Source organism: Wyeomyia smithii, chromosome 2, assembly GCF_029784165.1.
Source record: "Wyeomyia smithii strain HCP4-BCI-WySm-NY-G18 chromosome 2, ASM2978416v1, whole genome shotgun sequence".
NCBI lineage: Eukaryota > Metazoa > Arthropoda > Insecta > Diptera > Culicidae > Wyeomyia > Wyeomyia smithii.
This window is the reverse complement of record NC_073695.1, coordinates 235,031,186-235,057,558: the sequence shown is the minus strand read 5'-3', so window position 1 is coordinate 235,057,558 and position 26,373 is coordinate 235,031,186. Positions and strand designations below refer to the sequence as shown.

Genomic DNA, 26,373 nt, shown 5'->3' with positions numbered 1-26,373 from the left:
GACAGTGAACGGTTTCTTTTCTCTCGTGTATATTTTTGGGTTCTTTTAAAGTTGTGGGAAATACTCCAGAAAAAAAGAGCAATTCATAAAGACCTTTTTCGAATGTCTGAGAGAAAACCAAAATCCTAACTCGAATTTGACAAGATATTACTTGCACTGAACACACTAAAGTTCAAGTCTTAATCAACCAATCAATGTGTCTCCTTATTTTGCACAGTTTTTGCTCTAGAGAATAGTAGCTCGCGAAAAATTAGTCTCTCATTTATGATAACTGTTAAGAGTTAAAAAAGAAACTGTCTCTTTCCAAATGAATTTTAGTGATTTTTTCTCGTACAAATTCTGCATTATTAACACAAGCTAATGTAGCTAATCGCAGTCAAAAGAGTCGTATATGGTAGGATTCTACGCGTGAAACTTGGTTTTTGTGTTCCGACACAGTTCACAATAAATCGAGAGTTCCACAAGGCAGCAATATGGGACCTTTGTTGTTGGTATACGCGATTGATTCAAACTTGTATTTGGTAGTCCAAGCTCCGCTAAATATTTTCGTCGTTAGCATTTAAAAATACGAGGTTAGAACATTTCACCGTATTTTAAGCCCGATCATATTCGAGTACCGCATTTATGGACTTGGGCTGAAAAGAGTTAAGCTTGGCATCAATTAAAAACCCAAGGGTCGCACGCACAGTTAACTCTTTTCAGCTCAAGTCTATCAATGCGGTACTCGAACATGATCGCTAATTTCTAGCCAGTTCCTGACACCAGTCGACGGAAACATTCAGCACAGGTTTAGATGGCGACAATTGTCAATCGTACGGACTACCACATAAAACTTATCAAATTATCCACGTATACCAACTTACAACGAACTTTTAACAGTAGCATAGCATCATTAACGAAAATGCGACAAGTAAAGGCCCCATGTTGCTACCTTGCGGAACCCTATAAGACTATCCGTAAACAAATTATGATAGAACATGTGATGCCTTTATAAGTTAGAAAAAGTTTAAAAAAAAACGACCGATTAAAACATAAAAATAAATGGGTAAAATTATTAGGTATTATTAGGCTTGTTCCCGATATAGTTGAGTAAAGTCACAAATCGAATACGTGGCACTTTGAGTGGATGAAGGTAACAACAGGTAGCGGTTGGTTTATAAAAGGGGTAGTATATTCGGGTCTACAGTAACTACGTTTCAAGCGGGAATAAGCAGATTCTGAAATTATTTATCAATCAACAAATTCAAAATGTAGTATACATTACAGTACTGGACAAAAAAAAGTACGCACCCATTATCCTAGTGTTGAACTTCCTGTATCTTTTTTAATATAAGGTATATGAACTCGATGAATTCGGATAAGTTGTAGTATTTCTAATATACTACCGATTGGTATAATAATTTTGTCAAAGAATTGCATATTAAATTCACACTTCAGCATAATTGTAATTAAGCTCTATTTTCGCTTGGTCAAAATAAAGTACGCATTCTTTATATCATCATCAGTTAACTATTTCTCAGCTCAGATAATTTATTTTTATTGTGTCCCACTCCTCGTAAGTCCAATAAGATTCTATTGCTGCAGAGAAACGTCGAAACAATGTGTTTGATTATTTGTTTATCATTATTAGCGCGCGGTACAATTGGATAAGATGGGGAAAAAGCAAATTTGCGTAGATGTTCGTAAACTTCTAGTTAACAACCGTCGGGAAGGTCTTTCTTATAGAGAAATTGCTCGAAAATACGATTTAAGTGAAGCAGGAGCAGGAAAAATATGCAAAAAGCATGGAGAAATGGGAAGCGTAGCCGATCGGACCGGTAGAGGAAGGCAGCGGAAAACTACAACTAGCGATGATCGCCGAATTTCTCGAGAAGTGCAAAAAATCCTTTCGCAACCAGCCGAGTGATTCGTGAAAATGCTGATTTTAATATCTCTGAACGAACTGTGCGCAGAAGACTACAGGAAATGGGTTATAAGAGTGGATTTGCCCAACGACGACCTTTGATTCGAAAGGTAAACAGGTTTGTTTACTTCGTATTCAGCATACATTTTTGGCTGAGGTTTATTTCTGCAGGATCAAACGCCTCAAATTCGTTAAAAAATACATCGACAAGCCGATAGAGTTCTGGAAACAGGTTATCTGGAGCGATGAAAGTAAATTTGAACTCTTTGGCCACAAACAACGAGCACGAGTTTGGACGAAACCTGGTGAGAAACTTGCCGATAAAAATATTCAGAAGACGGGCAGCACGGAGGTGGCAGTATCATGGTGTGGGGGTGCTTTGCTTGGTCGGGTGTTGGTAATATTGAGAAAATTTATGGCATAATGACGGCAGACTATTACTTCAGCATTTTAAAGAGAAATCTTACAGAGTCGGCGCGAAAGGTTGGCTTAGAGAAGAAGTTCACTTTTGAACAAGACAATGATCCTAAGCATACCGCCCACAAAACCACTGCGTATTTCCGTGCTTCACGTATCAAGCTATTGGAATGGCCATCACAAAGCCCGGACTTAAATCCGATAGAAAATTTGTGGTCGATTTTGGATCAAAATGTCGACAAGGGAGATGTCACCAACCCCGACAAACTGTTTGAAGCTTTGGAAAAAGCTTGGACAAATATCGACTCCCAACATATTAAAAACCTCGTTGAAAGTATGCTTCGACGCCTGCAATCCGTGATTGAAGCTAAAGGTGGCCAAACTAAATACTAAAATAAAAAAAAATCAGTTTGAACGTTGAATCACTATAATGCGTACTTTATTTTGTCAACAAGAAAAATGACAATTTTCAAATATAAGCTCTTTTTATGTTTAAATGTCGTTCTCATGTCGCTTTATCTAACATTTTTCGAAAGTACACCTCCAATACTGTCTTTTGTTAGAACACTTTGATTATCCATCTGCCTTAGATTCTACCTAAATCAAGAAAGTTTGAACATATCACAGGTGCGCATTTTTTTTGTCCAGTACTGTAGCTGTTATCCTGCATGTTACTTTGCATCGAGATTGCTTCGAAAATACCATTTTTACTACTATTAGCAAAGTATTGCCGAGTGGTAGCAAAAAAACAACTATTTCAATTAAATGATTTTGGGGCGCTAAAAAGTGCCAGTCACAATTGTTGGATGGGATGATTCTAGTTTTCCTGTTATCACGGCAGCCTTTTCAGTACTTTGACAGCTACTAAACTATCTATAACAACCAGCAGATACACGGGCGTGCTGCAGACGAGTCCGGCACAAAATGAACGGAATTTTGCCTTGCTTCCCTTTACTGTGATAAGACCGTCTTAGCAATGAAAATGAGAGTGAAATTTCTGTTTGCTACCTTTCATACCAGGCTTTCGAGGGAAACTCTCAGCGAAGGAGAAGCCTCGTAGACTAGGAAATGTCATAGAAAATAACTGTCGCAAAATTGTTCACAAGTAGTCAAATCGTTTGTATACTCTAGTATCAGTTGTGCTGGAGAAGAAAAGTAGCAATTGGTTGTTTAGTTTGATTTTGACTGAGACTGTATTTTTTGCCTGGTATTTGGCGTTGTTTTCAGCTCTGATTGGTCGAAATATGCGTTCAACAAGGGTCTACATTTTTTATCATCAAACCACAATTTTCCGCATTTCGGTAGACGAGTACCTAGTTTTACAATTGATTGTTGTACGAATGAAGGAAATCCGTCAGAAATTTACAGAGTTTCAAGCATTTGAGAACAAAAAGTATTCGGAACACTTTTGATCTTTGGATTTCAATTTTGCACCTTTCTCTCGGAATTTTGTCGTAAGACGTAATTCTACGTCAAAAACTGATATTTTTGCATACAAGTTTGCTTTTGGTGATAAGTGATTAGCACATAAGAGACTGGAGAAAAACTCAAAAACTTCTACCTAATCGTATTTTACGTATTTTTCACCTATAATCAGAGCCTGACAAACTAATTTTCAATTGACAATCATCAGGTTATAGTGACACTTTGACCCATCACTTTAAAAACTACTCGAATGCTCTTGCTTTGATTTTGACAACTTAATTCAATTGAAGGTGGAGATTAAAAGCGTCATCATATCTTGACGATTGTCATTTGAAAATGACAATGAGCGCCGACGGAGACGCATATAGAGGGAAGAGTGAGTTACGAAAATCGTAACCAGAGCCTGACAAAGTCGTTTTCAACTGACAGTTATCAGGTTATAGTGACGCTTTGACCCATCGCTTTCAATTGAAAAGCTTTTGTATCATTCTCAAGCTCTTCGTGAGTCACATGAAAAATACCCGGAAGCTCTTGCTTTGAGTTTGACAACTGAAGGGCTAGAAACTGATACAAATGCGTTTCAATTGAAAGAAAACATTATCACCGTCACTCTTACATGAGGATTCTCAATCGAAAATGACAATGAGCGCTAACGGAGACAGGGGGCGTCCATACAGTGCTTCGTGCAAATATATGGACGAGGCAGAAAAGAAAACCGTGACGATATGAAACGGAGAACACCAAACCAACCAGTTTCACAATCCAAAGTGGTTACACAGCGCCAGTGATCAACAGCGAAAAAAAAATAAGAAATTTTGATCGAAATTTGCGTGACGTATTTGTTGGATGCCATTGCCGTTTTAATAACGGCTTGTGGTGTTAGAAAACTATCATCAAACGACGCGATGCGGTGCTAGTTTCAATTGAGACGCTGAAGGAAATGAAAGAGTCTCTCTCTCCAACACTCTCTCCGTCAACTGAAATAGTCATCAGTTTCATTCGAAACGATCCGATGAACAACAGACGAGAAAAAGAGAGAAAGAAGAGATTCGATGACAGCAGCCGGAAGGAATCAAGTGAAAATGAAACTGTTCGAATCGAAATGACAGCACGGAATAATCAGTTTCATTGTTTTGTTTCGAAAATGTTGAGCCCTACGATTCGTAACGATATGACACGGAAGACGCCGATACCAGTTTCACAACGGGGCGCCAGTGATCAACAGCAAAATCTTTCAAAATATTGATCGAAACTTGCGTAACGTACGTATTGGATCCCACTGCCGTTCCAACTGCAGCTTGCGGTATTAGAAGAATTCTAATGACATGCTGAAAAAAAGGAAAGACTCATAATATGTGTCAGTCTCACCGTTAATCGAGACAGTCATCAGTTTCATTTGAAACGACCCAATGAACATTACACGAAAAAAAGCCGTAATCAAACCTGTTTGACAGCTCATGTTCATTGCGATTCGATGACAGTAGCCGAACGGAATTAAACGAAAATGAAACTGTTCAAATCGAAATGACTGCTCGAAATATTCAGTTCCATTTTTATGATTCGATAAAGAAAGAAGGCTTGAAGATTTGATTTTCGAGGCACATCGAATATTGAAACTCATGACGAAGACGGAAAAAACTTATCGTTAATGGTTTTAACGAAAATTGTGATTTCGACATCACTGATCATGAAACTATGGAAAAATTCGTGAACACAGAATTGGAGCTGAAACCATAAAAGGAGCTCTCTACTGACGACAAATAATGCATTTAAGCCAAAGCCACATTACAGGAAAAGACATGACAAAGTGATTCTTTCGATAACGCTTGATCACATATTGCAAACATCGTCAAAACGTATCTGGAAACAGTGAAACGGGACGTCTCCTAGCGCGGAAGTCGCTGCATTCATCTGACATCGCTCTTCTGATAATTAACACATGGATTTGCTAACCCATACTTCCGTTCTTTCGTAGAGATTGAAAATTGACTGTATTCATAGATAGTGTCAAAAAATTAGCAGTTTATCCGACACAGAATTCATGATCTGCCAGAAAAATTGTGAAAAGATTTATCTAGCGACAGACTACATTTTTAAATGAGATTTTAAATAAGATTGTAACATTTGCAATGATTAGCTTAGCAATCATAAAACTGTTTAAGAATAACACGGTTTTATTTCGTCCCGATGTTTCAACGCTTGGTTTGCGTCTTTTTTTAATTCTCTAAATCTTGATGAATGTTAAGTTTGTAGTACTACTGCAATGTTAGTATACTATTGAATGATACTGACCAATCAAATCTATCACTAGCTTCCGGAGCAAACCGCTTAACCTAGTTGGACTAAAATTATTTTTTTCTTGTAAATGACGCAAACCAGGCGTTGAAATGTCGCCGTCATGACGAATTAAATCCTTGTCGTTCTAAAACAGTTTCATGACTGCTAAGCCGTAATCACTGCTTATGAAGCTCTCCACGGTTGACCTCAAGTGACCAATAAGAATGTAACTATTTTCTCACAGTAAAGCCTCGGAATAGGAAAAAAATAGCGGGTTTTAATTTGTACAGTTGATAAGTATGTAAATTATAATGAGCATATTTATAAGTAATTCAGTTGTCCATTTTTTTATATCCTGAATAAATTATTAGGCTCATATCAAGAGATTTTTCTGTGTGAGGAGAAACTTTTGCAACATGTTTTGGGCAATTGAATCGTATATTCTAAGCATGTGACCACCGAACCAATAACTAATGACTGCCTTACAAATATACCTCATAGCGTTAGAATATGAGCGAATAATATACAAGCAAATTTAGACCATTGAAAAAATTCCTTTCAATACAGCGGGGTTTACCGAATGAAATCAAATTACTTAATGATAACCCTGATAATGAAATTTGTCGGAGTAATAAGATATTTAAGGAATGAACCAGATCGAACCTGGTTTTATAAATAACCAATTGTACAATATTTTTCCAATGTTATATTCAAATTTTCAATTATTATTTGTTACTACAATTTGATGCCATTAATTTATAGAAATATGTTTACCTGAAAAAGACTCACTTTGATTCAAATTAAAACTCATTTAGAGCAAGAAAGCTATTTTGACTTCCATCAGCTATCTTTTAAGAAAATTATGACGAAACTCCGCTGAAAGAATTTCAACGCAACCCGAATTTATTTCCCTACTTAGTGAACTTTGTAAAACATAGAAAATCATGTCTGGATCCAGAAATGATGAGACTTGCCTAGACACAACCACAGTCGGGAGAAAGGGGAGCGACACGGACGCTCTGCTCCTTGCTGTCAGTCAAGTCATAGGAAAACATGATGACTGACAGTGATAATGATGATAAAGATGACTGCGTTGGTGGCGATAAGATCGGGGTGCGATTCATACAAAATTTTCGCCTCTCGTTCGGGAACATTTTTTGAGGAGCAGGGAGCCCGCCAATTTGCTGATGAACTGAGACGCTAATGGGAAACGTGCCCCGGTCGGAGCGCTATCTAATCCCGTGTTCTCGTTGCTCCTGCCGTATGAAATATGCAGCGAAATTTTTCGTCCCGACGACGAGGAGGAACTTTCTACGAAAATGTCTGTATCATTATCTGTTTAGGAATTACCCACAATATTTGTGCGGGACTTTCGTCATAGAAACAATAAACGTCTAATGTAGCACACTGCTCAGCAATATCTATCTGTTCAGTAAATTATCTTTCATACATATTCCACCCTGACAGCTGTCAAAAGTAGCCAAACAAATTGCCGGCTGGAGCGGTGGAAAATATTTTTCGACACAATGAAAAAATAAGAATGCCTATCCACCTTAAAGTAATATTTGTTTGTTAAACAATTTCACATCGAACTAAGCAAAAACTAGACCCTGTATTGAGGTGTAATATCGGAACACTGTGTTTAAGTTCATTGTAATACGCGAATTCATAACCTTTTCCCTGCTGAGAAAGACAACCCAAATCATTTTACATGACAGCCTGGTCGAAGCGAAAACCGGTGGAAAAAATATTCACGGTCAGTTTTCTTCCACCCACCCACGATAAGTCCGAGGCAGAAGAAAGACTTGCTGAGAGAGCGAAGCGAGACACTACGGTAAATTTATGTAGAGCCGAAAAAAATATGTTCAAAATATGACTGATGACAGCAAGATAGGAACCTCACTGGGAGTGTATTTTCCTACCCCACAGGCGATGGCGAAAGAGTGCGGAATAACATTTTGCCTTCCCTTCCAGTCCCTTAAGCTTTTGGCTTTATTCTTGTTTTGCACTCTGCGCGGGATTTCCAACATTCCCGCATCCCCTTTTTTTTGCTGGCAGAGAATTTACCCGAATGCAGAAGACAACAAGAACTTTCATCCTTGCCAGTTCTGGGGTGCCGGTTTGCGTGCGCTCCAGTTACCCATTTTCTGTGGGAGTCATTTTTTGTGTGCTTCTTTTGTTTTTTTTTCCAACATTTAGCCTGTAGGTGTGATATGACAAGGATTGAAAAGTGAAAATGGTAGAGCTAGCTAAGGGGACAAAGGTCCATAAGCACACTGCACACAAATTCGCGACAGCTTGCAAGCGTGTCTGCGCTACCAAAGGGTCTCAGCCCAAGTTAAAATAATCGAAGAAAGAATTATTATTCGAATAATCATCATTATTTGTTCGAAATCATGCTTTGAAGTCGTTCAAACGAACTTTGATAAAAGGATTATTTCGTCACCATTCGCCACCGCGTGTCACAAAAAAAAGATTAGGTTTCATCGAAACGACCTTTTAAATCGTTCGCTACCTTCAAAGTCAATCAAAACTCAGCCGGAAATCACTCCACCAGATTGGATCGGTACGCCGTTTGTGCCGGTGCTGCAACCGAAGACCAATCAAACAAAATGGTTCTCTCACTCGGTGAAATAAAAACTAGAAAAGGAATCGCTCTATCGGCAAACAACAACCAATCAATTCGGATCTGATTTCCCCGATTCCGTCGTCGATTTCCTCGCGATATTCGATATGTTGAGCGTGGGTCTTCGTTTTTTTTTCTGTGTGTTGCTGTTTCTGTGGTAATCAATCTCGGTAAACTGGGGGTTCGTCGCCGCATAGGCATTCTAACGTTCCGTTCCGAGTGAAGTCAAAGCCAAAGTTGGCATACATTACGAACAAACGGACGAACGGTTCTATTCAAATCAGAAACCTTTACAGCTAGTAGCCAAAGTATCGTTTTCCTAACGGCGCTTTTTTTATCTTGTTGTCTAGTTGCTAGTGTGATTGTTAGTTGATTTCGGTCGGTAGAAGTGAGCCTTTTCGAAACGTCTCTTGTTGAGAGCAAGGCTCCCGATGTGGGGATATTTTCCGTTTCGTTTGATCTCTTCATTCATTGTTTCATAATTGTAACGAGATCTGCTGATGCATCTCTAGGTTAGTGAATGCCCTTTATACTATATGGAACACACAAACACACATGTGTCTGTGCGCTAGATGGCCACAGCTCAGGTACTTGTCGACTACAGGTTATTAAAATATATATGAGGATGTGGGACAAAAGAGACGTTGACTTTACCTAACGAATGGCACGTCAAAAAGCGGACGTGGGTTCAAGTTACCATTTCCGAGAGCCGAAGTTGCTTGGCCAACGACGGATATGTGTATGATGACGGCGACGGACGCTCGCTCGAGTGGTAAGTGATACCGCCTGTTCTCGTGAACGAGTGTCTGCTCAACCTGGCTCAACTCGAGTGCTATTTGGGTTGCCGTTGCGCAATGGCACTGCTTTGCTGTGTAAGGAATCGAGTGCGTAGTTGCATTTAGTCATGAAAAAACCGGTACGATCGGCTTGAGCTGGCTTCTGGACAACGTACCGAAATGAGTTTTAGTTACAGCAGTTTTATAGCCAACAGTGGAATAATCTCCACTGATGAGAGTTAGAAGCTATGTTGCTGTTGGTTAATGTCATTTTGACAGAAGCGTAAGCGCTTCATGATGGAGTTCACTTTAGAAAACGCAGTTATACACAAATGCAGTCAATTACATCGTCCCTAATAACCACAAAGAAATTTCGTATGGGGAGGTAACGCAATAATCATAACGCTTGCAAGTTTTTTTTTTTAATTTTTGCAAGCGAACAGTTCAGTTTTCACGCTCCTCGCCTCGAAGCAGAAAGGTAAAATCATTTGATACGTGTGTTTAATTTTTGCTTGCAACCCACGAGAATCGGTGTCAAGTCATAAAGCTAACTTCACCAGCAGAAAGGAGGACGCAAATATTTCTTGTTACGGTGCCACTACTTCTTGTTTTTGTGTTGCTCTCTGGGACAAACGCTCCGTAGAAATAATAAAACATGGTATCCTGCATCACACTGAGAAACATTAACGAATTTGAATGGTGATGTGGACGACTTTTAAGCCACACAACTCACCGGTTCAGTTCTCTACCAACTGGGCAGCAGGGTGGGACAAAAAATAAATGTTAGCTTTCATGCACTTTTCGTGTTCCTTATGGATCCTGTTCAGATCGATCGATTGAACTATATTTTTGCGATTTTTAAAGTTTTCATACAATTTTTTATGGGAAAATCCACTTTAACAAAACTTATTCTCTAGAGAATTACATTTTTATTTTTTGCTTGACAATTTTTTTCATTTGCCTTCAACTACATTCGCTGTATTACGAAGACAGGTAATATACGTTTATTATGGTAAAGCTTAAAATAATAATATATCATCTTACAATTTTGAAATGTAAAAAGAGATTCCGAATGAATCTTAGTAAATGAACAAAAAAATCACAAGCATTCGCAGGGGTTTAATAGGATAGTGCGTGTAAGTTACAGGTGTTATTGCGAAGTGGGTTTATTCGGGAATGTTTGTTGTGTTGTGCTTGATGCGGAATATTCACTTAAGTTCCGTGAAGAATCATTGATGAACTGGCTGAATTGGCATATGGAAAGGTACTACGCCACCGTAGTCTGCAGCGGGTTCTGTATTACTTCTCATGACTGTGTGGTTTGAAACTGACAACAAGGCTAGCTGGATAATGTGTGCGGTTTTGTTCTACGTGTGATTTTGGTGAAAAAGTTGTTTTCTTATTAGTGTAATTGGTCAAGTTTTTCGGTTCAGGTTCTACTGCTGCCCGGGAATGTGCAAAAAGAAGCCAGCGGATCGTCATGAAGCAGATAAGTGGCATTTTTATTCATAGTGTTTTTGAAATGCTTTGTTTTTTGTTTGTTTTGAAATCGCACTTGGAAGGAATTGAAGAGGGGTCGAAAAAGATCGTTTTTAGGATTGCGTCTTGGGCTTACTAAAGAGCGCTCGAAGCGCCATCAACATCCAGATAGAGGAGCATTGTTATTTAGAATTGTCAGGTGAATGAGGTTCCGAAAGTCATAAGAAGTACTCGAAGCAAAGATAATTTCGTAGTTAGCGTCAAATGATATGATTCGTTATGCACGGAGGGGGAATGTAATCGTTAACATTTTGAGTGATATTTGTCGATGATTGACAACTTGAATTCAGGCGCATATGTGAGAGAAAGTCGTCCATGGCAGTCCTATTGAGGAAGTCGTATACAAACGTGAACTGTTTTACAATTCAGTTTCACACCGTTTCACTTGCGATGTGCCCGTTCAGGAGGGTCGGGTTCCGAGTCGAAATGTGGCACCAAGGCTTTGCTTTTTTCGATTTTCCAGTGTTGCATATAACTTTAAGCCGCGACCCAGATTCTCATGACTTAAGGGGTTATATACCTTTTTGGTCGAGAAAAATGAGGAAATTTGAATCTATTTTTAAGCGCATAGCATCATTTTCATTGCATCAAAGGGGTATTTTTCTGAAAGTACAGTTTATCAACAACAAAAAAATACGTTCGATTTTGAGGACTATGGTGCAGTAATGATAGCCAAAATCTTATGCTTCACTTTTTCGATTTTTATAGCTTTTGGGCAGATGTTTTATATAATACGTTCCAATTATGACTGGTTCGGCATTTTTGTTAATAAACTTGAGAATATAGAATGGTCAATATGGATAACTTCGTTTTTAAATTATTAAGGCTTTGTATGCATAAAACTTTGCCAATTTTTCTATTAAATAGGTAACATTCACATCGAAATGTCGTATCCCCGAGCGTCTGCGTCGGTAGAAGGAAAAATAGCGGTCGTGCGTAATGCTTCGGTGTAAACCGCGTTTCCGGTTCGAGAGAGTTTTGCTCATATGAACGTTTTCGAATTTAAGTGATTTCGCGGAGTTTACCCAGATGCTTTTTCATGTCTCACCGAAGATTTCGTTCGGTCGATAAATATCGTGACTAACGAAAACGCGATGTATACCTTCCAAAGAATCGCGGCCAACGTGTACTCGAGATTAACAAATAGCTGGTTGCTACAAGTGGTAAAGGCTACTTCACGCGCGTCGTACGCAGAGGATCGAGGTGTTTGGCAAGAAAGATACTCATGGTTCGTTTCCGTAATAAGCGCGCATCATTTTTATATTCCGTTTTTCAGGTGTGTTTTTCGCGGGATCGTTTTTTTAGAGCAGACGAAGAGAATACGAGAGACGTCGTTAGTCGATCTGTTATATAGAAAATATCCGGTTGACCGAACCTAGAGAGACTCCGTGTTTATACATTTCAAGTGGCCTATTTTTAGATAGATCAACAACGCGCAATAGCTTTCGGTATAAAGAGGATCACCTTACGAGGAGATATCCGATCATTTGAAGTTGTCTCGATTCGGTCAAAGATCCAGTATCCTTGCGTACGATTTATTGTTGCGGTGTTACATTTTCAAACTGAATAAGTTCGAATCGCATTATGAATATCGTGGCGGATGTAATGAACTCAATGGCGCGACACTTGTTGTAAAGAACCCGACGCTCGAAATCAGCGCATCGTTCACCAAAACGAACCCTGCTGTATACCTTGCCCTTTCTCCAACATCCCAGTAATTTATCGTGGAAGTGCAGAGGTGTTCTCGGCTTCCATACAGCGAGTATCACGTCAACATTTTCCTATACAAACTCCTTCTTTGACCTGCATTCGGATGCGGCCGGCGCTGGTATTGCCTGATAAATATATTTAGGTCACCAGATTTTACACATTGAGGATGCATGTTGGTCCCAAGCATCATCTATTGGTTCTCTGTGTAATTACTGCTGATCTGGCAATAACGGAGTAGCAACCGCGGGCGGTCAACCATGCTCATGCTCATGCTTTAACAAAACTTATTCTCTAGAAATGTCCAGTTGGCTCCTAAAAATATATCGGTACATGATATACCGAATATAGGTTTGTTTGATCTAGCTGAGTGTACATGTTAATTTAATGGAAATCTTATCAATGCCGGTACACTGGTAGTGTTGGTAGAAAAAATGAATTTCAGCATTTAATTCGACATAGACTTTCAACATCTGTAGCATTTTTTGGACATCTAAGGCTTTGTAGCAAAGTTTCAATTTTCCATTTAATGACGCCACACTTCTGAGCAAATACATAGAGAATTTGGTCGAAAATCGTAAAATGCAAACACTGGCACAGTATTTTTTTTACTAGTGCTATCAGCGTGGCGAGCTGTTTTCGAAATGTCATTTTTTGAAGTCTTTCAAAGAATTTTCAATTGCGTAATTTTAAATTCGAACATATTTCAATTTTAGAAAATTGGATTGGTTTCTTGTGATATTCGATTATATTAAGCCATATAGGAAGTTATTTGTTTTTACTATCCTGTAATCTGGCAACTCACGATAACCTCACTTTTGCGACAGTTTAGGGTGGTTTGTTTATTTTGTGTTAGAATTTTTGTTTCGATAGATCGTTTAGTCAGCTTGTGCTGTTAGAAATAAAATCAATTAAAATGTATACGAAGAAGAGCGGAGTAGGGAGCGCCATGCTGAAAAAATCCAAAATCCGATTCGAAAATTTTACAAGTCCATGTAAACAAAGCTCCCTGAAATTAAATGTTAATGTTTCATTTTCATCCTTTTTGTGACATCATTGTGCAATGATCAATTGCTTTATACCATTACAAAAGCAGTGTATGCAAAAAGTGTTTTCATTCAGGTTTTTTTCGCGAAATATTTTTTCCGGTCCATTTTATTCTGAAAACATTGCAATTTTTGCTATGCGGAACAATTACACAACTGGTAGAACAGCTAATTCATGTTTTGAATGTTTTTATCAACATTTCAAAACACTCTGATACCAGAAAAGTGAATAAAAGTTAAAACACGTGCTTAACCTACACATTGGAATGCAGTCATTTTCACAGCTCTAGTTACAGACGGTACCTATAACCGTTTTTTTGTATTCGTTTGTACTATGTTTTTATTTTTTTTTAATTTTACGTAGAATTACGTCTTACGGTAACATTCTAGGACGAGGGCGCATATTAAAATACCGAAAGCAATTTGAAAGAGAATTCAACTAAGCGTCTACCAAAATGCGGAAATGTGGGCTTATACACTGCAAATTATTGTACTATTGACAAATTTAGAGTCCTGTTTCTAAACCAGATTTTGACAAATCGTAGCTATCCAATATAAGCATTTTCAGAAACCGATAACACTGTTAAACACAGGTTTTCCCTAGAACTCAAGCTTAAAAAATGAAAGATTGTTGCTTTTCAACCATTCCTATGAATTCGGGTGCCCCTAGCAAAGATTACTTTTTCAGAGACTTAAATGAGTTTTCCTATACGCAAACGTAGAAGCGATGAACCTGGCGAGTAACTACTCTGTGGCCTTTTGACGCACTTTTGCACTTACTAGGGCCACCAAAATTCAGAGCAATGAGTAAAATGTTATAATCTTTTCAGGGCAACTTGTTTTTCGCTTTTGTCGACCAGTGTAATCGACCCCAGACGCCATCCTTAAATCCCGGTTTCCGTAAAACAGCCTAAAATGACAAAATGCCAACTAATATGAGTACTTCCGGTACCGAGATATCGACACTAGACGCATTTTAAAATCCATGATTGCATCTTGAGGTCCTTTGGAATCAGCATAAAATTACTAAATATCCTCTAATATGAGTTTTTTTCGGAACCAGAGAGATGTCCAAAGTTAACTCCAAACACAGTTTTGGTGACTTTTTTTGATTACAGGAGAATGACCTAAAAAGGTCAAATATCTCCCGATATGATTGTTTCCGGATTTGAAATGATGCCCTAAGGTCGGAAATCAACTTCAGACAATTACACTAAAGTCGCTTTTTACGCGAGGGATACGTGCCGCGTAAAAAAACCGCGTAAACTCCAGGATCCGCGTGAAAAAACGCGCGAATTCCGAAATCCTTTTTTACGCGCCGCGTAAAAAAAACCCGCGTAAAAAAATCGCATAAAAAGCGACCTTAGTGTAAATAATTAACAAAAATGGATATTTTCGGATCTATGACGATGTTTACAAACCGGGAATCAACCCAAACACTATTGTGAAGTTCTAGATGACCAAAAAATGACCAAATAATTACTTCAGAAATCGGGGTGATGCTCAGAAACCTAAAACCGACCACAATCGCAATCATGGCTAATATTTGTCAGCAATCATGAACGTTAGTGTTACCATGACAAGGAAAATATTTCACTTTCATGCAAAATTTTCTGAAAACTCATTACTCTGAGTTTTATTGTGTAAACTGTAATTTTGTTAATTCGATTTGTGGCATTACGCGACTAGTGATGAAAGAAAAAGTACTTCCCCGAAAGAAAACATCTCCAAAATGTCCGCTCTTGGAATAAATGTAAGCGTGTTATTTTATTGACGCTTGCTGTGTGATTTTCATTTTCGCTTTACCAAAAGAACAAACAAACAAAAGAATATCACACGCTAGCCTGAAGGGCTAATAGCGGTCTCGATCAACTAGATTAGTTGAGAAAATACGTTATCGATATTGTTTTCAGCGCATTTTGCATGTTGTAGGATAAGTACAACGATACACCGTGCCCAAGTGCTAAGTCGAGAAAATTTCCAGCTCGAAAAGATCCTCGACGTGATCGGGAATCGAACCCGATATCACAACCATGTGTGGAAGAGCTAGCCGACCGACATCACATCTAACCAGAGAACCTCGGGGACCACCAAAAGAACGGTTAAGATCATTTGATTTGATTTCTGCGAGTTTTATTGCGTGACCGTGAACGCTGCGCGTGAAATATTTCATGAGAGTATGACAGCTGGTTACACGGATAAAAATCTAATTTCTATTAAAGGACGCTTCGTTCATCATAAGTGAAAATTGAAAAAAAAAATAATTGTTATGTTTGAAAAACTTCGCTAGAAAAAATGGTTTTTATAAGCACTGATTGCTAGATTGATTTTTTTTTCGAATTAGTAAGGTAAACTTTGATGGTACGGGTCATGATGAGTAGAACATGGTGTAACGGTTTGATCAAAAAGTAGGCGCCGGGTGAGGTGGCGTTTTCTGCCTTTCATAGGTTGGAGACGAAGCATTACTATGCAACAGGAAAAAAATTGTCTTCGTTTTTTTATGTTTCCTTAATCACTAGAAAAAAAAGGCCCAATATTCAGTGTTCACCAAATCTTGATGGCCAAATCTTGTAACTTTGTCGTGTTAACAATTTGAATGCATCTAAATGATATATTTCTCGATGCGTAAATATGTTTAAAAAACGACTGAAACGGTTAGTTTAACGAATTTATCAGCTTAATCAGTCCGTGTATACAAGAAAAAACGATTTGTTTCTTCTTATTCAGTGACTGTTAATGGCCGAATCTGCTTTTGACCTACCGTTACAGCATGGTATAGGCAATATTGATAGCGCATAAGGGGCCATCCACATACCCCTTCGTGGACAACTACCCATATAAATTCTACAAACAATGTATGGACATTAGCCAACCCCCCCCCCCCCCCCCCAAAGCTGTCCACGTGGTATGTGGATGGCCCCTAATGAGCTGCACAAAATCATCCAATAAATTGGTCTCGTTATTTTTTCAATAGCTTTTTCACTACATTCACTACAATTTTGTGCTGTTGGCGTCATACAATTTTTCAGGAACTTAAAAAAAATTTTTCGTAATTTTTAGCCATTTTCTTAGGCACTCAAACAATCACATATTTGTTAACTAACTCAAAGAGCGATACTCCATAATAGTTTGTTAATCACTGACATACTGGTCTCAAATTTCTTACAAAGATGCATTTATGAAAATGCGAATATGTGCCTTGAAACTGCACTTTTCTAAATAATATCCAAAATTTTCAAATAGGTTGCCTCACAGACAATCAGATAAAATTACCAAAATGACCACAAACCTACAGTAACGAAGAACATGGATCGGAGAACATTAATCAACGAAAAACGTAAGTTATTGGGAAGAGAGGAGCTCTGATAATAATCTATACTTGAAATTGATTCGAATTTTTTGTACGTTGTTTTTTTTTTCGTATGAATACTACTCTAATGTTTGTCTAAATTTAGTCAGTTAGCAATAATTTATAATAACACATTCATATTTTATGAGTTTTTTATGGTCCTCTATTTCAGATAAATTTATTTTTTTATTTTAATCCAACTTTTCACACGCAGTTAGAAGCTTTAAAATCGATTAATCTTCTGTTTTTCACACTGTTTAGTTGAACTGGAGACTACCAGTCAAATAAATTTTTTATACAAGGAAACAAATAAACATATATAATCTGCGAAAAAAACCTTTCCTTTTTTATTTCTGTATTAAGGCGGCATTCAGCAACAGGCAGATTCGCCACCGTAAAGAAAACCTGTCGAATGAGGCTGAGAGCCCATGACCAGGTTTAGTCGTTACTACTAGTTAATTGTCATTGAGAATGAGAGAGCAAGAAAAATTGTTTAAATATTGAAGGTGCACGAAATTTTATTAGTAAAGCTATTTTTTTCTGTTTAAGATTTTAATTGATTTTTTTCTAATACTTTTAAAAAAAATTATTCATATATTAGCGTTTGTGTTGCCATTTTTTGATTACATATTTTATAAGAAGAAAAAAAAAGATCAGTTTTCGTAGTACACGAACCTGTCTAATTAAACGCCACCTTTCCACCATCTATGGTTTTAGGTTATGAAATTTCTCAGCTAATCGTTAGGTTTGCCATTTGCTTAGTTTACTTATACTGTGGAATCTCACTAACAATTTCCGAAAAAAAAATTAGTTTTCGTAAATATATTTTTTGGGCATGCATGATGCTTTAAATCCAGAAATTTATTCCCACCATTTTCGAACAATTCATTTACCAAACTCGTAAAAAATACAGCCAAAATATTGAGAAATACTTCGTTGAATTGATGGAAAGTCAAGTTGACAGCAATTGAGTTTAAGTATGGTTCTATCCAGAAGAGGAAAAAATACAACCAATAAATGTAACAACTTTTGATAATTTCTGTATCAAAGTATTGAAAAGCTAGTTGTATCATGTATATTATAAAACTATTTTTCATCAAACTAAGATAATATTATTTTTCATTAAATTGAAGACAACAAAAACTTACAGATGACATCATAGATGGATAGAAGTTCTGTAACAATTTTACGACTTTTGGTTAAAAAATGAATCGTTTATTTGGAAATAAAAACACTTTTTGACCAAATAGAGCATTGAACAAATCAAATTACAGTTTGGGTTCCCAAGATAACCCAAGAATTAAGACGAGAAAATATGACAGCCAAAAAAATATTACTAGGGAATAATATCATATTGGGGAAAAAAATATTACAGCTTGAAGTAATCGAAACCAAGCACTGAAAATCTACACAAAATACACCAACACTAGTTACTTTTAGTCAAAATTCAACTCCCTGGTTTCTTTGCAAAATTTGTTCACTTATTTTTTTTATTGCAATGAATGGAAAACCAAAATAATTGAAGTATTTTTAATTGTACCTTTAAGCTACAAACAAAGAAAAGGTGAGAAATATTTTATTCAGTGGAAATAATATTGATTTACAGATCAAAATGCCATTTGGACGAGAAAGTCGAGAATCTCTTGAGCTAACATATATTCAAATTTAACATAACATTTTTTATTTCAAATCGAATTAATAAAATGAACTAATTTATTTGAATTATTTACACAATTTTAATAAAAATAAATAATTAGATGATTTTATTTCTCGGAAATCTCTGAAAATTTGTCAAAGTAATGGTGACTATATCAAATTTGAAATTTCGCAACTACATTTGTATTCTAAAATCAAAATGTAGAGCAAGACGAAGCAGATTGTGATTCACCGCTCGTTTCTGTAACAATTTTCATAAAACCCTATAAAAGAAAAGTCCATTTGATTCACTTTGAAATAATGTACGTTGCAATGTTGATTTCGAATCGCATTGAGTATATTATTTTTTCATTTTTTTTCTATTAATCTTCGATTTAGAGGCATTGCAGTGGACCATGAATACCAAAATTAGGCATGCTTTTATCCGACTAAGAATTACGACCTACGAATTAGGCAGCCTTTTATCGGGCTAGTGATAAAACATAGACTGAACAGCAATGACTAGCTAACAAACTAATCTCACCCAAATTTAATCTTGATGGAAGATATTTTCCAGAAAAGTTCCATATTCTTTCATTAATATAGCCGTGTTCAGAGAAAAATATAATAGATATTACGTCGTACGTGAGCTTAAAAAAACGTCGATGAAGTACGATACACAGATATAAATCTTAAGGCTTAATCCAAAAATAGTACTATCGGTTTTAAAAAAAAATCCTCCAATTACCCATAAATATGCCTCACACGAACTTATTTTCACAACTCACCTAGTTGATATAAAAACAAACCAAGAAGAAATTACTGTGCAGTAGTAGCTTCAAAACTTTGCAATAATCCGAAACATCGACTGGGACACATAGAGACAGAGAGCAAAACTGACACGTAGCTAAACACTACCGGGGTCACAACTTTTCACACCGATCGGAATGGAAAAATTCACACCGAAAAATGAAAGCTCATCAGATGACACAGATGAGAACCGATAACGAACGAAATAACAAACAAAAAAGGTGAAACTATCTCGAAAGCCACAATTTCCACCGGAGACAGTTTCCGCCCAGCTGATTTTCTCTAGATATCCTTTTTCATCGCCATCGCGTTGATTTTTTTTTTGCTTCTTTTCTTTTTCGATACACAACCCCACTATACACACTTTCCACGAGAACACGAACTTCAGCGTTATTCTCTGCCCGTGTTGTTACTGTATTCTGTGTTTCACTGCACCGATAACGAATTCCTCCCCTTTTTTCGGCTCGTTCCTTCACTTCGTCACTCTAGCGCATCTTGCTGGACACAGACTCCAGCTGAAGGTGTCACCATCAGAGTACCCGACTGCTCGTTTCTTCCCTATTTCACCGCCACCGTCTGACGAGCGAAGATCATAAATCTTCTATCAGCATCCGATAACGACGACAGCTGAGAGGCTTTTCACTAAATCCACCCTCATTTTTCACAGTTTCACTATTAGCCTCATTCGGGTAATGGCTTTACACTTGTTTAACTATTGCGATTAGCCGTACACTTCCGGGAGGAGGAAAGACGGATTGTGCACTATTCTGCGGACGCGAGCAACTCGCCCTTAACACAGAACTATTCCAGATGTCAAAAGCATTCACCTCCGTCCGCACGCTACACCACGGATGCCCACATCCCTGCAGGAACTCCGACAGAGTGTTGGTGTTTCGAGCAAAATTATCGCGAATTCTCCGCTACACACTTTTCCGCATATCTCTACACACAGCATCCAAGGAGAATTCTCACAAACACACCCACCGCTTTGGGTGAGAAAAACAGGGAAATTTTCCCTTCAGATAACACTTGATTGGTTTCGTTTAAGCGATTCTTAGTGCATCATTATCACAGCATCCACCATCCATCGTTTGTCGCCCCTCAAAACATCACTGCGGTGCCGTGCACTTCAAAACAATTTTCACGAAAAACGACAGTGTTTTTCAGATTTTCCCCCACTGTGATGGTATTTGTGTGTTTTCGCAGTGACTTTTCCGAACCACTGACTGACTGACTGCCTGTCCGTCTGCCTCTCTTTTCACTGCAGGATAAACGGTTTCACTTGGCAGCCAGCTTTGAGGAGGTCCTTCTCTCCTGCTGTGAATGGTATCACTTGTTCACACGATATCAAAACCCGAAATCCAGTTCGATGCGACCGCTGGATCCCAAATCCTTAACCCGATTTGTGGTTGGCACTGTTAATTGTAAAATCCTTTTGGTTAGTTTCGCCGGATGTTCCCGGATGATGAGCACACAGATGATAAATGACTGTCCGAGAAATGTCAGCACATGAGAGGGAGAAAAAACAACATCTAACGCGCGGTTCTACCGTACTGCATTCCCCCAGCGGAACGTCGTCACGGCGTAAAGATTCAGCTCGTACTAATCGTTCGGATGTCGCGAGAGGTGATCCGAGGCGTACCCCACAGCCGCTGCCGCTTGCTACAACAAGGCAGGCAGCAGCGCGAAGCACGAGAGCAGAAACGGCAAAAGCCCGAAGCTGAGACGAACGTCCCGGCTCCGGCGTCGTAGTCTCATCATCCGCGCGCGTACGGCGGTCAGGTCCAGCCGCCGTCGCGACGTCAACGTACAAGGACGATACAGGCACTTGCTCTCACCACGCTCGTACACTCCTCTGCAACTTCTACGTGCGAGAGCACGGAAACACGCGTGACGCAAGTCTGTGTGTCGCGTCGCGTAACGCCTTAACTCTACAACATGTTTTGAAACATGCTGCTGTCGCGCCAAAGCTGGTGCTAACGGGTGCAACATAACATTTTCCTCTCCGCTACATGGCGGATAATACAACAAAACAACACTTGACGTAGGTGCAGCAGTAGCAGGTTTACATTTTGTGCTCTCATTCTCCACAGAAACAAGGCACGCGTTTTCGTTTACGAAGGAAGGCCAGAAGGAATAGAAAAGTTCTTCTTCAAAGCGTTTGCTTTTACCGGTGGCGGTAGCTTCACGACAGGTTGTTTGTTGTAGGTTGATTGGCGCTACGACGCCGCCGGGATGGTTTGGCCCTTTAGCACAGGTAGGTATGGTAATCGACACAGATAAGAGCAGAGAAAACCACTGATAATCAATTTGGCTCGTGTTAGCGCAATCTTGATGCTCTACATGTTGCAAGCAGGGATTGAAAATAAGTTTAATGGTAGTCAGTTTTAACTGTTTCTTTTTGCCTTTCTCCTAGAAAGGTATAACAATCACTTGCAAAACCGAAAGTATAAAAGTGCTCCAAAGGGCCGAATGGCATATATCACTCGACTCAGCTCGACGAGCTGAGCATTTTCTGTGTGTGTGTGTGTGTGTGTGTGTGTGTGTGTGTGTGTATGTGCAGATTTTTATTCTCACTCACTTTTCTCAGAGATGGCTGGACAGATTTTCATGACATTAATTGCAAATGAAAGGTCTTGTTGCCCCATAAGACCCTATTGAATTTTATTGTAATCGGATTTTTAGTTTAGAGGTTATGTTCAAAAATGTGAAAATCACGAAACAACAATATCTCAGAAACTACACAACCGAATCGAACAAAATTGGTTTCAAGAACGGGCTACCTAGAAAACCCTTAAATTTTGAATTTCATAGAAATTTAACTTGTGGTTCAAAAGTTATGAACAGAAACGTGTTCTGAAGACTGTTCAATCTCACTCATGTTTCTCAGAGATGGCTGTACCGATTTTCATAAAATCAGTGTCAAATGAAAGGTCTAATTGCCCCATAAGACCCTATTAATTTGTTTTGCAGTCGGACTATTACTTTGCCTGTAATGTTTAAAAATGTGAAATCCAGCTATGCAAAGGAACATATTCCGAAGACTACTTGGACTCACTCACTTTTCTCAGAGATGGCCGACCCGATTTCCACAATTTAGTGTCAAATGAATGGTCTAGCTGCCTCAGAAGACCCTATTGAATTATACTGTAATCGAACTGTAACTTCGTTTGTAATGTGCCGACTTGTGAAAATCACGAAACTTCATTATCTCAGAAACTACACAACCGATTTGATTATTATTATCAGATGAGCGGGCTAGTTGAGGATTAACTGATAAATTATGATTGAACACGTGGTTTCAAAGTTTGGCTGCCCTACACGTTCCCATTTCATTTGATTATAATCGAACTTAAGCAACCGTTATGTATTAAATTGTTAATAAAACAACGAAAGTCTATTATCTCAAAGATTACATGACTTATTTGAACATAACTAGTGTCATACGAACGAGTCATCTCTCAAACTGACAAATAACAAACTTCATAACAATTTGATATGTGGCTCAAAAGTTATGGAAAGAAGAGAAATTCAAAGTCTATTTAAAACTATACCTGCTTTGATCGATATATGTGGCCGCAACATAATTTAAATGTGGTGTCGTACTATTTGAACGTTCCAAGTTCATTGATTCCTTGCGGTTTGTTTGAAGTCTGCAAATGCACGACGAATCGGCCATAGGATATGATCAAAGTCAAATAACAAATCGTTTGAAATGATTGGGTTTATCGAAATGACAACATCCTCGTCTTTTGGCTTCTGTACATCGCCTTAATTCTGTATATATTCATATTGGGTGGTATTCTGTCATTATCAGCAGACTTTCTGGCATCAATCTGACACCGGAAATACCCATATTGGGAGGTATTTTTGGTTGTTTTCCAGAAACTAAAAGTGGTCGTCTTCAAATTCAAAATAGTGTCCAGGGTCAATGTTTGGTTTCTATGCATCATCACGTTTACGGAAATATCCATATTGAGTATTATTCGGTCATTTCCGACTGTTGCCTATAAGTTGCCATTTAGCAATTCAAAATGGTGCCTGAGGTCAATTGTTAGCTCCTTGCATCATTCTGGTTCCAGAGATACTCATATTGGATAGTATTTGTTTATTTTAGGCTGTTTTTCACAAACCGGTAGTCGCCATCTTGGATTTCAAAATGGTATTTAGGATACTGGTTAAAGAAAAACTCATATTGGGTGATATTTGGTCACTTTGGACTGTTTTTCAGAAGCCGAAAGTCGTCATTTTGGACTTTAAAATTGCCTGTGAAATCAATTTCTGTCATCTGGGCGTAATTCTGGTTCCGAAAACATTCATATTGAATGGTAATTGGTCATTTCCGGCTGTTTGCCAGACACCGGAAGTCACCATCTTAAAATTCAAGATTGGGTCTGTGATCAATTTTTAGCTTCTGTGCATCTTTCTGGTTCCAGAAATACTAATATTTAATGGGAATCGTCCATTTCAGGCTGTTTTCCAGAAACCGGAAGTTGCCATCTTACAATTCAAAATGTTGTCTGAAGTCGATTTGTGGCTCCAGTGCATCATTACGGTTCCGGAAATACCCATATTGGGTGGTATTTGGTCATTTGCCGCTGTTTTTCCGACACTGGAAGTCGCCATTTTGGATTTCATAATGGCATTTGGAGACAATTTCTGGATTTTGAACGGCATACTGGTTAAAGAAAAACTCATATTGGGTGGAAATCGGCCATTTTCGGCTGTTTTCCAGAAACCGGAAGTTGCCATCTTACAATCCAAAATGTTGTCTGAGATCGATTATGGAACATATTTGTTACCACTAAAAACATTCACATGCCAAATTTGGTTCCATTTAGTTGATTAGTTTGCGAGATGTGCAAAAATTTGTGAAGAAACATGTAGTTGTGCAGAAATTTATGTTTCATTTGTATGGGACCCTTTCCTTCCAGAAGAGGGAGGGGTCTCAAACTATCATAGGAACCTTTATCGGCACCAAAAACCCCTACATACAAATTTTCACGTCGATCGGTTCGGTAGTTTTCGGGCCTATATGGATCAGACAGACAGACAAACTTGACTGCATTTTTATATGTAAATATATGTACAACATCAATATTTTAAAACCTGAAGAGTGAATATACATTTATTGGATTGAAGCATTTATGTCAATCTATTTTTATAAATAAAAAATTGAATGAGAAATGCTGGGTCTGACCGCAAGGTGGATTAATTTAGGTTTTTATTTATCCTTGATATGATACTTCAAATCTCAAATGCTTTTCAATACTATAAGGGGCCATCTACATACAACGTGGACAGCTTTAGAGGGGGGGGGGGAATATGTGCAATGTCCACGATCCATAAAAAATCTGTCCACATGGTATGTGGATAGCCCCTAAGAGATATATCATTGAAAAAAAAAAAAATTTGAAATTAAAAAACTATAACACTTCCAATTGCTCATTACTTTTGTATTTTCATTTTTATCACCACCAAATTTTTACAAGTGTTTTAAAAGTTGCTACATTCATTATATATGTCGGTAAGTTCTAATATAATAATGTTTAACATATTTGATTGAGGCAATTGTTTCCACAAGTATTTTTTTCTCGTGATCAGCGAATTTACAGTTTTATCGAGAATATCATTTCAATAAAAGCCACTTTATTTATACCTGCTTGCGGAAAGGTAATTGAGATTTTATATGATAAACTGTTATCACGAAACAACATCTCGATGGTTTAACTTTGATAGGTGAATGTTTTAAACAAGAAATAGTACAATGGGAAGCAGAATGTTTTTTTCACACAAACATAACATGTTTTTTTTTTCAATCTAAAATAGTGTCTAACTTCTTATTTCGCACCAATTGAAAGCATTACCAACCTCAAGATGAATTTATTCTGTTCCTCTATTTAATAATGTCTGGTGTAATCATTACAGGGTAATCAAATTTGATGCCTTATATAATTACCAACCGGAAATGGGTCACGTTATTTCTAGTAAATTGGAACAGTAACAAACCTCAGCTACTTTCCCGAGACGTATTTTTGCACTTGCTTTGGCAGGGTTTGGTGTGTAACTTGAAAAGCACTGAGTTTTTTTCCATACTTTTAGCTTCGATAAATTCCTTGATTGTCGTATACTGTTTATGACTTCCCAGTTAGCTTCAGCGGTCCCGTTCTGACGATGCCACCGGGAAGCCATAAAGGAAGAGATCCGGAATAATGAAACTGCTGGGTGATCGTAGTAAATCGGCTTTTTAATGCTACTTTCAGTTTTACAGTGGCCTGGAACCCAGTTAAAGAGGAGACCTACTGCCACAGGGAGGAAAATATAGTTTTGCACTGGTTTGAAGTGATATCTGAAAGCGGTCAGTCAAGCGGGTACGGTTTGATTGTCATAGGAAGGAAGAAGGTTTACATGCGGTTTAAACGACTGTAAGAGCACAAAATAGTCGATTGTTATTTTCTGTGATTTTTGTATGTATCGACCATAGCTTAAAATTTAAAAAAAAACGAGCTTGAAGAATTCCGAAAAAGTATTCGTCTATCGATTCGAATTATGAATTTAAAAAAATAAAAACTTTTTAGTTTCACTCAACGACGAAAATCATTTCATGATATGTTTGATATGTCCCACTATTAGTTATATGAAAATGAAATTATACCAAAAACCTTCAAGTAGGTTAATGAATATTACATCTCAAGTAATTTGAAATCTCTTCTGAATTATTAAGGAAGCGAATCAGTTGGATAGAAAAATCGGTTTTGAATTGACTTCAAAATATTTTAATATCATTTGTCAAAGATTATAGATTCCTAGTAAAATTATGTTTGGCAAACGACTGGGCAGGGCGTATCAGCAGTTCATCATGT

At 37.8% G+C, this 26,373-nt stretch overlaps 1 protein-coding gene across 4 annotated transcripts in view; it reads right to left on the bottom strand.

Annotated features, from left to right (window-relative positions):
• LOC129720695 (nephrin) overlaps nt 1–21,108 on the bottom strand; it is a 526,130-nt gene extending 505,022 nt beyond the window's left edge. For all 4 annotated transcript variants that reach the window (XM_055672270.1, XM_055672267.1, XM_055672269.1 and 1 more), the window contains exon 1: nt 19,489–21,108. The gene's annotated coding sequence lies outside the window, so the exon portion shown is untranslated. The remainder of the gene's footprint in view (nt 1–19,488) is intronic.
• Between the last annotated feature and the right edge of the window lie 5,265 nt (nt 21,109–26,373).